Source organism: Zea mays, chromosome 6 (assembly GCF_902167145.1).
Source record: "Zea mays cultivar B73 chromosome 6, Zm-B73-REFERENCE-NAM-5.0, whole genome shotgun sequence".
Lineage (NCBI taxonomy): Eukaryota > Viridiplantae > Streptophyta > Magnoliopsida > Poales > Poaceae > Zea > Zea mays.
This window is the reverse complement of record NC_050101.1, coordinates 25,452,867-25,463,450: the sequence shown is the minus strand read 5'-3', so window position 1 is coordinate 25,463,450 and position 10,584 is coordinate 25,452,867. Positions and strand designations below refer to the sequence as shown.

Sequence of the window (10,584 nt, the reverse complement as noted above, 5' to 3'; positions counted from 1 at the left end):
AGGCATATGATAAGCATCATGGAAAGATCTAGATATTAGGAAGGTAAGGGCGATATCGAGCAAAAGCTAAGACTTGCAACACGACAGAGGAAAGGGAACGGACAAGAGCGGGATGGGCAAAACACCACTCTTGGAATGGAATGGGAGAGGCGGCTTTAAAATGCAGGTAAGCATCAAGGTAAAGATCGAGGGACGACAAGGGTTAAGGTGATAACAGACGAACACACAATAAAGGATGTATTTTAAACATGACTTGCAAGGTGTCAAAGAAGGGGGAACATTCAACGATGAAATTGATGAGGCATTATCCCCGGACAGGGATGGAAATGAGTAGGCTTCAAAGGGTAGGTTCAATGTAAGCAGGAAGGCAAGGGAATAGATATCACGAGGGTCTGAAGGTGATAACAGACAAGGATGTAGGAGAGGAGGTAAATAGGCATAAGACAAAGGATATGAGTACCATAAAGGATGGAGTTAAGATAGGACCTACATGTGGAAAAGGAGAGGGTACGTCCAAGGGTCAGATAGGTAAGTTGTCGCTCTCAAATTGAGGTGGAAGAGAGGGGATTTTTAAAGAGTAGGAATAAAGATGAGTATCAAGGCAAGACCGATGGATGACAAGGTGAGGGTGATAGCAGATAAAAAATACAGCAAGGGATGGAATTAACACAAAACTTGTAAGGCGACAAGAAGTGAAAAGAAATCAAGGAAGAGATAGGTAACTCGCAACTCTCAAACTTTCTCGAAATGAAGGAGAGGCTTTTAAAGGATAAGTTCAAGGTAAGCATTTAGGTAGAAGACATAAATATCGCAAGGGTCAAAGGCGATAATAGACAAGAGTATAGGAGAAAAGGTGAAGGCGTAGAAGAGCCAGTGGTATGAGTACAACAAAGAATGGAGGTATGTCAAGGCTTACACGCGGTACAGAAGAGGATGTTGCCAAGGATAAGATAAGTAAAACACCGTTCTCAAATTGGGATAGGAGATTGGAGATTTTAGATAACAGAAATAACGTAATCACCAAGGTAAGATCCAGAGATGAGAAGGGTAAAGGAAATAAGAAACAAAAGCACAACAAAGTATGGGGTTACAAACTCGCGGGCCAAAGAAGAGGATACGACCAAGAGAAAGAAGATATGATACGGAAGAGGGGCAATTTTAAAGGGCAGGTATGGACAAACATCAACGTAGGATATACAGGTGTCAAGGGTATATATGATAATAATTAAAAGCATAACCTAGGATATAGTTGAGGCAAGAATTGTGAAGCGACGAAGTGGAGAAAACAATCAAGGGTAAGATAGGTAAGGTTCCAACAGAAGGGTTGATGTAAAGATTCCTTACCGAGGGAAGTTATAAGAAAGCAACGAGATCACCAATCATGTGCGAGATAGAATGATCGTTCATGGATCGTTAAGAAACAAGGGTGGTCAAGGGCATGTTAACTGAAATGTCTTGAACAGTCATTGGGGTATGCAAGATTCCAATGGTACGAACATACCAAGACCAAGAGAGTAGAAATTGCCAAACGATAGCGACTTAACAATAGAATAGGAAAGGGTATCAAAAGATAGTTAGATCATGGACATATAAACTGAAATGTTCAAATAGGCAGCAAAGTTTTTATTAGAGGTAGATATTGATACAAGAGTATTAAAGAATCCTAGGATACGAGCATGTCAATACCAGGGGAATAAAGATTGTCAAATGATAGCAACTTAATGACGAGAGAGGAAAGGATCCCAAAAGACAAGAAGGTTATGGTCAGGGGGCATCTACAAATATGTCGCAAGCACAAGAGTGAGATCAGATCTAATACATTGAGAGAAGTATAGACCATACTAGAATAAAATAATTTTGGCAAGGGGGCATATAGGAGCACAACACAGAATTAGTCGAGGTGACTAATATTTTGAAGCAGAATCAAGGATGAGGTGAAGTAATAGTTAATAAGTCCTTAAAACGACCAATGCTACTCTAGGTTAACGGTCCTACAGTCAGCACGGCTTTGATACCACTTATGTCACACCCGGTTTTGAAGGTAAACCGAATGCGAACCATGTACGTGCCAGGATCAGTAATTCACGTACACAGCGATTACATAAATGGCTCATCATAGCACAATGCTTCGAATTACAATAAAGAGTAAGTAATAATATAAAGACTAGAGTCATTTACATAATATAATCAAAGTACACAGAATAGAAACGTAGCCAACGTAAATAAACCCACCACAGGCAGCTGACTGGGGGTGGTCGCTAGCCTAATCCTCGAACTCGTCGAAGTCCTGGAACTCCTGGAGATCCGCATCGACGCCTTCTTCTTTACTTGAGCATAGATTGCACCAAAGGCATCCTGGTGTTTTGTGAAAGCAAGGGTGAGTACACATCAACGTACTCAGCAAATGTCCCGTTTGGCTGTAGTGGACTAGCTTTATGTGGGGTTAAGGTCAAGCAGTTGCTTTTAGTTGGTCAGGTTATTATTACTAGTAGAAAGCCAGGTTTTAGCATTAACCCAAGTTATTAACCCAAAGTATCCTTTCCAAACGGAAAGAATACCACTTACCATTACCATAGTCAAAACCGTCATCCTCGTCACCACCTGTAAACCAACCATCTCTGATCAAGTATCTCTAATCAATGGAGCTCCCTTGGCCGCTCATAACCGCGAGCACGGCTGATATATCAGTTTCAAACACTCTGCAGAGGTTGCGCACTTTACCCACAAGACGTGATTCCCTCTCTAGCCCGGGCTTGCAAGACCCTTATCCACTCCCAAGGTGAATGGCCAGGGATTCACTACGAAGCCTTTACAAAGATTCCCTAGAGGTCATAGCCGCCCGTTAGGTTTCTCCAGTTTGATAAACACAGTACCACTCCCCGCAGGGGGGTGACTAACAAAAGCAAAACGAAAGAACCTCGGCACCCAGCCTCGGCAGAGCAAGCACTGTGCCTGGACCCCATTGACGGCACAACGGCGAAGCAACTACACCTCTAGTTCCTCTAATTAATTAGCTAAGGGCGTCCCATTCCACCCTCATGGTTGCACTGTTTTCCCGGGCGGTCATCCAACGAACAGGTCCTTACGGAGAGGCACTCGAGAAACCACTCGAGCCCCCTAAAGTATCACCAGTCCAACATCATAATAATAATGACAACATCGTATCATAAGTGTTCACATCATGTTCATTGATTAAAGTAAAGCAATAGCATGAATCTAACCATAGTAGCCCAAAAGGGAACCAAGGACTAAGTAAATAGAAAGCTAGTCAATCCTTAGGTTGCTCATAGTATGCAGGGCAGTGAATTATAAAGTAAATGGGACATAATAGGTCAGAGGACACTTGCCTTCACCAAACAGATGCTCAGGGTCTTCGATCTCGTAGAACTCGAAGAACTAGATCATTTGGTCGCCGAAGCTTGATCGTCGATTCCTCGAAGCTCGGAAACAGATCGCAATCTATTCGCAACGCGTAGCGAATACAAACAGGAACAAACAAACATATATATACGCATAAGAACATTACACCATACAAGATAAAATGTAATAAAACATGCAATACGAAAAGGAACGCGTTACTACGGTCACGCGAGGAAAAAGAAACGCGATAGTCGAAGCTACGGTCGAGAAGTTATCGCGTTTACGTTAAACAAATATTAACTATAACATTTAATTCGATATTATCAAATATAAATAATATCTACCATTTAGTTTCGTTTAACCTGTTACACTAACAACTATCAGTTAAACCAGTAATTTAATTAAAGCGAGATGAATTTATGACGCGTGAAACAGCACGACAACGTGCAAACGACGCGCGACATAGCACGCTGATGACACACGAAACAGCACGCGCAACGAGCGCGAACGACGGACGAATCAGCACGACACCACGTGCGGAACAGCACGCAAGAATCACTAGTAATCATCGCGTTTATACTAAACAAATATCAATTCAAAAATATTTGTGTAGATATAATCCTAGTAACATATATAAATAAAGCGCGACTAAAACTATAAAATAGTTTAAGTAAACTAATACTTTAACAACTCGGATAAATAAATAATCAACTAATTAATTAAAACGTGTATCGCGACAAAATAATGCTACTTATACTAAATACACGTTACTATGAAGTTAACACGACTGAAACAAGTCCAAACAGATTTACGATAAATAATATATTGAATAGATAACAATTCGTGGATTATAAAATACGCGGCTACGTGGCTAGTGAGAACTGCTAAACACATATCACGATTGCCCTAAGCACGTATTGAATCAAGACATTTGAGTCACATTAATCACGATATCATTTATTTATGAAAGCGTATGTTAGAAACCGTAAAATAATTTACTAGAAAAGTATTTAAATAACCATCGAAAAACTAATTACTTGACTAAGTAATTAATTAAAGCTTGTTTCGCGACAAAATATTGTTTCTAACATGTAAACGGTATTATTACGAAGCTAACGCAACTGGTACGGGTCAAAATTGAACAGCAACACAAAAGATACTGAATAATTAATGAACTACAGAATTAAAGCAACATTGCGCATTAGGATTGACTGCAACCAAGGCCACACTGTGGGCCATACGAGATCTCCTATCGCTGGCAGGATCTGCTGTACGCAGCTGAACACAAAACGGCGACACAGGCCAAATAAGGACCTCACGTGGCCAAGGTGGAACAACTATCCATCCAGTCGCGACGTGAACTTCTGCATGGCGTGGAAATCGCATGCAGGGACTTGGCGACTTGCTCACTTGCATGCACGTGGATCTAGCCTCTACGTGGTTTCTAATTTTCCTAAGTACAGACTGGACTTTGTTTTATCCCAGCGCATGCAAGCAGGCCTTTCTTCCTCGCATGAACAGCGGTAGGAGCGGGCGGGAGTTTGACTGGGTGGCTTGCGACGTCGGCAGGAGCAGCTCGCCAGGCGGGGAACCGGGATGGACGGGACAACGGCGCGCGCGACGAGCAGCATGGCGCTTGGCCTGGCTCGACAGGGCCGGTGCGCGACACGCGGTTGTGTGGCTGGAACGCGAGGGCGGGCGTGCAACAAGCAGCACTACAGCGCACGCGGCACCGAGCGCAGTGGCTGCTCGGCCATGGATGAACCACGGCACATCGCCGACGCATGTGCGCATGACGAGGAGATCAAAACAACGAGAACACAGACCCTATGATTCTGAGAAACATTAAGGGGAGAGGAGGGGAGCTCTCGCCGTGCAGCGCGGATGACCAGGGAAGAAGGTCGGACCAGGGACAGAGGAGACGGATAAAGGGAGAAGAAGGGGGAGGCTCACCTGGCCACTAGCCTCGGCGACAACGAGAGCAGTGCAGACCTTCCTGGGCGATCGGCGCGGAGAACGACCGAGCGAGCGGCCAGGACTCCAAGGGGCGGGGGTCACCGTACATGGAGGGCAGCTCGGGGCAGGGCTGGCCGCCGCCATGGCCACGGCTAGCGGCTGTAGCCGGCCGGCTGTCGTGCGCAGAGGCCTGGCCCTGCCTTGCCGCGTCCGCGGGAGCGGTTGGTGGCTGCGCAAGGGTGAGAGAGAGAGCAGCGAGGCTGAGGGGACGTGGGGGTTCAAATGATACATCAACGCCGGGCGGTTGCTGAACGAGTCAAGGAATGGGGAGTGAGTCTGCTTTCTTCTGCGCGATTTAGATCTCGGGAGGGAGACGAAGAGTTATGCGATGGTGGGTGGGTATATCCGTATATAGAGGAGAACGCGGGAGTTGGTTGCCAAATTAGTCATCAATTGCGTCGTGACCGAGAGAGAGATAGTTGCGACCACGACGAGGGTAGATACGAGCAGCACAACGTTTGCGAGAAGAGACGTTCTAACGATCCCACGAAAAGGACTTGGGATCTAGAACGGGCTCGACGAGGGAAAGAGGGACCTATATACATATTATTGAATTTTCGGAATAATCTAGTTTTCGTAAATACTGAATTTTAGAGGTTAAATAATATTAGAAGTTTTCTAGAAATTCATATTTAATACTCGAAAACGTTTCCAAGGTTCCAGACCTTCCTAAATACAATATCGAGATAATCTTTTTTATGTTTTGAAAACCCTTTACACCCATAAACAATATGCAATGACATGAATGCAACAATCAAAGCTTCTCTAGCTAGGCTTTTATTTCACTAAGTTAATGCCTATATAAAACAAAATAATTCTCTACTTTTTGGAAAAAGAGAAGGAAAGCGAAGAGCTGAGAGAGTAACACCTGAATTTGGTGGATATTTGAAAAGAAATTTTATACCCCCAAATTCAGGGTGTTACAAGCAGCCTTGGGATCCTCATTGATTAGAGATACAGATGGTTCGAGATACAAGGATTATGTTATGGTTTTGGTTCGACTATGATGATGATGTTCCTCGATGAGGAAATGGTTTACGGGTTGGTTAATGCTAAAATCTGGCTTCTACTAATGATAAATACCTGACCAACTAAAAGCAACTGCTTGAGCCTAACCCCACATAAAGCTAGTCCACTTCAGCCAAACGGGACATTTGCTGAGTACGTTGAAGTGTACTCATCCTTGCTTTACCACAAAACACCAGGTTGCCCGCATTGTAACCACTGCTCAGGAGAAGGTGAAGCCGTGGAAGGAGACTTCCAGGAGTTCCAAGACTACGACGAATTCTAGGTGTGGGTTGGCGGCAACCCCCAGTCAGCTGCCTGTGAAGGCCTTATCTTTACTGCGTTTCGCTAGTACTTTGATTTACTTGTTAAGACAATGACTATGTGGATGTCTATGACTCTATGATGTAATAAGTACTCTTTTATGTTATTATTCGAGCATTGTGTGATGATGTTCATTTATGTAATCGCTGTGTACGTGAGTTCTGATCCTGGCACGTACATAGTTCGCATTCGGTTTGCCTTCCAAAACCGGGTGTGACATAAGTGGTATCAAAGCCGTGCTGACTGTAGGACCGCTGACCTAGAGTAGCACTGGTCGTACTAAGGACTATTGACCTTCCCCCTCACCTTGACCTCTGATGTTACTTCAAAAGTCGGTCACCTCGACCAACCCTATGTTTTACTACAGATATATACTATACTATACCTTGTTAAAATTTTTATCTGGTTCTGTTTATGGTTCATTCACTTGTCATATTAGTTCTGCTCTTACTCTTATGCTTACGGTGTCTTTTGTAGATGGCTCGTCTTAGACACACTGCACGTAAGTCGGTGATTCCTTTCCTGCCGTCTCGACTTGCGGAGCGTCCTCTGCACCGCACCGTGTCCGGTCAGTCGAGTCACCTGGAGAGGCTGCACCACCGTCTGCGTGAGGAGCAGGAACGCCGGCGCCAGCACAGAGAGCAGCAGGGCTCTTCCTCCCCACCCCAGCGAGAGGTGGAGTCCGTGAGGCCCCGTTCCTCTGTGGCCCAGCTGGAGGCGCCCCCTGCACCACCGCGGGACGCCCCGGCTGTTGGAGGAGCTACTGGAGGAGGTCCTGGAGGAGACCCCGACGACGACGACTCAGACCACAGCACGGAGTCCTCGCAGCCGCAGGAGGCGGAAGGATGGGTCGCCCGACCCATCACCTGTGACGCCGCTCGCGGTTGTCACTTCCACGACGCACTCGACACCTTGCTGCGCCAAGCTTTCGACCGGCACACCTGGTCGATCGAGTATCGTTGTGTAGTCTACCAGCACAGTCGCGGGAGGTACCCGGACCGCTGGGAGGCTACCTGCCTAGTTCGCCGTCCGGAGGATGACCTCCGGGGTGCGGAGGCCGTTTCGGAGCACTATTCCATCTCCGAGAGGGACACTGCAGAGGCGGCTATGCAGGATGCAGCACGGCGTGCACTCTCTCAGTACTGTTCTTTGTTCGGTGGCGTGGCCGACGGTCTTAACCTTCGGTACTACCCCCGCCGCCCTACTGGCAGCACGGAGAGTGTGGTTGTCTCACCTGTTGGTGAGGCTAACCCTAGGTTGAGCAGCACAGTCAACCTAGTCGCAGTGCTTAACACTGAGCTGGATCACTCTCTGGACGAGCTAAGCAGGGCTCGAACGGAGATCGCGGAGTTGCGTGCTGAGCTGGCAGAGCGCCATCACCAGGAGGGTGGTTCCCCCGCTCCTGTTGGGACTCAGCACCCATACCGCTCACCGCCACGTGGTCACCACACTTATGGTTCCCCTGTCTGTAAGACCAGGATAGATCTGGATCCTTAGATCGTTAGCGTCGGAGTTTGTAATAAATCTTAAGTCAGATGTCTCAGTCTTAGGTAGTCAGTTTAGTTTGCTTATCAGTTGCTTCCATTTAGTTTAGTTTGCTTATCAGTTGCTTTCATGCTTGTTATGATGAACTTGTGCTGGATTCGAATCTTTGTAATGACCGTTGCCAACCTGTGGGTTTCCCCTGCAGTTTGGCCTAGCTAGTAATGTTAATGAAGTCAGTTGTTTAGTTGGGAAACCCTTTACTCCTACTTTCCTTTCTTATCTGAGAAGCTGTGTTGAATCATGAATGAGGATCAGTGAAGCTCTTTGTTCACTCAGTGTCATGAAGAATTCTGTATTCTCTTTTCTTATGCTGAAGGATTGTAAGATCAATGCTGATGTATGAATGTATTCCATAGATGTCTGACAACAGGCGCCGATGCAACAGGCGTGCTCAGCAAGAGCAGCATGACCAGAAGGAGGAACATCAGAGGCAGCCTCCCCCACCACCCCCGATGTCAGTGGAGCAGATGTTCTTGATGCAGACCCAGGCAGTGCAGGCCATTGGGCAGACTCTGGCAGCCATGCAGCAGGCTCAACAGCAACCCCAACCCCAATTGCAAGTGCAGATGCCCCAGATGCCACGAGATAAGCGTGGTGAGTTCATGAGAGGGCACCCTCCTACCTTCGCCCATTCTGCTGACCCCATGGATGCAGAAGACTGGTTGTGTGCAGTGGAAAGGGAACTGCGCACCGCCCAATGTGATGACAGGGAGAAGGTTCTGTATGGTCCCCGTCAGCTGAGGGGAGCAGCCCAGTCCTGGTGGGAGTCCTACCTCGCCACCCATGCTGACCCTAAAGCCATCACCTGGGAAGAATTCAGCGAGAGTTTCCGCAGGTACCATGTGCCAGAAGGACTGATGATCGTGAAGAAGGAGGAGTTTCTGGCTATGAAGCAGGGACCCCTGTCTGTTAGTGAGTACAGAGACAAGTTTCTGCAGCTGTCTCGTTATGCACCTGAGGATGTCAACACTGATGCTAAAAGGCAGTACAGGTTCATGAGAGGTTTGGTGGATCCCCTGCATTACCAGCTGATGAATCACACCTTCCCCACCTTCCAGCACCTGATCGATAGGGCAGTTATGACTGAGAAGAAGCGTAAGGATATGGAAGATCGGAAGCGCAAGATGAGTGGACCCCAGACCGGAGGCATCAGCCGTCCACGTTTCTCAGGCAGTTCATCTCAGCAAGGCAGGCCTGGTCACCCACAGGGATATCAGAATCAGAATCAGCGTCCGCATCAGCAGCAGTTTCAGAGGCAGTACCCACAGCAGCAGCAGCAGCAGTATCGTCAGCACAGCCAGCAGGGAGGTAATCAGTATCAGAAGCAGAACAACCAGGCACCTCGCCTTCCTGCCCCAGCAGCAAATCAGAGCAACCAAGCAGCCCCAGCACAAGGAGGAGGCAGAGGATGTTTCCACTGTGGAGATCAAGGCCACTGGGCGATGCAGTGCCCAAAGAAGTTGGCACAGCAGCAGACCAACCCCAATGCTCCAACAAGGCAAGGTGTACTGCAGCCGGCAGCAGACAATCGTAACCAAGCGTACAACCGTGGAAAGGTGAACCACTTGGAGGCCGAAGCAATCCAGGATGCACCAGATGTGGCAGTAGGTATGTTCTCAGTCGAATCTCATCCCGCAAAAGTGCTATTTGATACTGGTGCAACTCATTCATTTGTCACTGCAACATGGGTAAAATTGCATAACATCTCAGTAGAGGCAATGATGCCGCCCATGAGGATTAATTCGGTTGGTGGCAAGGTGCAAACAGATAAAATATGTTCAAACATAATGGTGGAAATAAGGGGGATAGGATTCCCCAGTGACTTAATAGTAATAGACACCCCTGGGATAGATGTTATTCTAGGGATGAATTGGTTAATGAAGTATGAAGCAAATGTTAGTTGTGACAAGAGGACCGTAACATTGAAGTCCCCGTCAGGAGAAGAGGTAGTGGCCGAGCTAAGGATGCCTAAGTCAGAAGAGGGAGTCTGTCACCAGATTTCAGTTGATAGTAAGGAGCCCAACCCGCTTGAGGCTATCAAGGTCGTGTCGGACTTTCCGGACGTGTTTCCCGAGGAGCTAACGGGCATGCCACCCGAGAGAAAGGTCGAATTTGCCATAGAGCTTATCCCTGGTACCGCCCCCATCTCCAAAAGAGCCTATCGAGTGTCTGGACCAGAATTGGTGGAACTCAAGAAGCAGATAGATGAGATGTTAGAGAAGGGTCACATCAGGCCAAGCACCTCGCCTTGGGCCGCTCCAGTGTTGTTTGTAGAGAAGAAAGATGGTACCAAAAGGATGTGCATAGACTACAGAGCCTTGAATGAAGTCACTG

General features: G+C 47.0%; 1 long non-coding RNA gene across 1 annotated transcript; it reads right to left on the bottom strand.

The window, feature by feature from the left end:
* Window positions 1-2,209: 2,209 nt before the first annotated feature.
* Window positions 2,210-5,657, bottom strand: LOC103629122 (uncharacterized). The gene is made up of 2 exons (XR_002262754.2): window positions 5,314-5,657; window positions 2,210-2,355 (listed from the first exon to the last, which is right to left on the bottom strand). It is a non-coding gene; the product is annotated as an uncharacterized lncRNA (long non-coding RNA).
* Window positions 5,658-10,584: the final 4,927 nt, after the last annotated feature.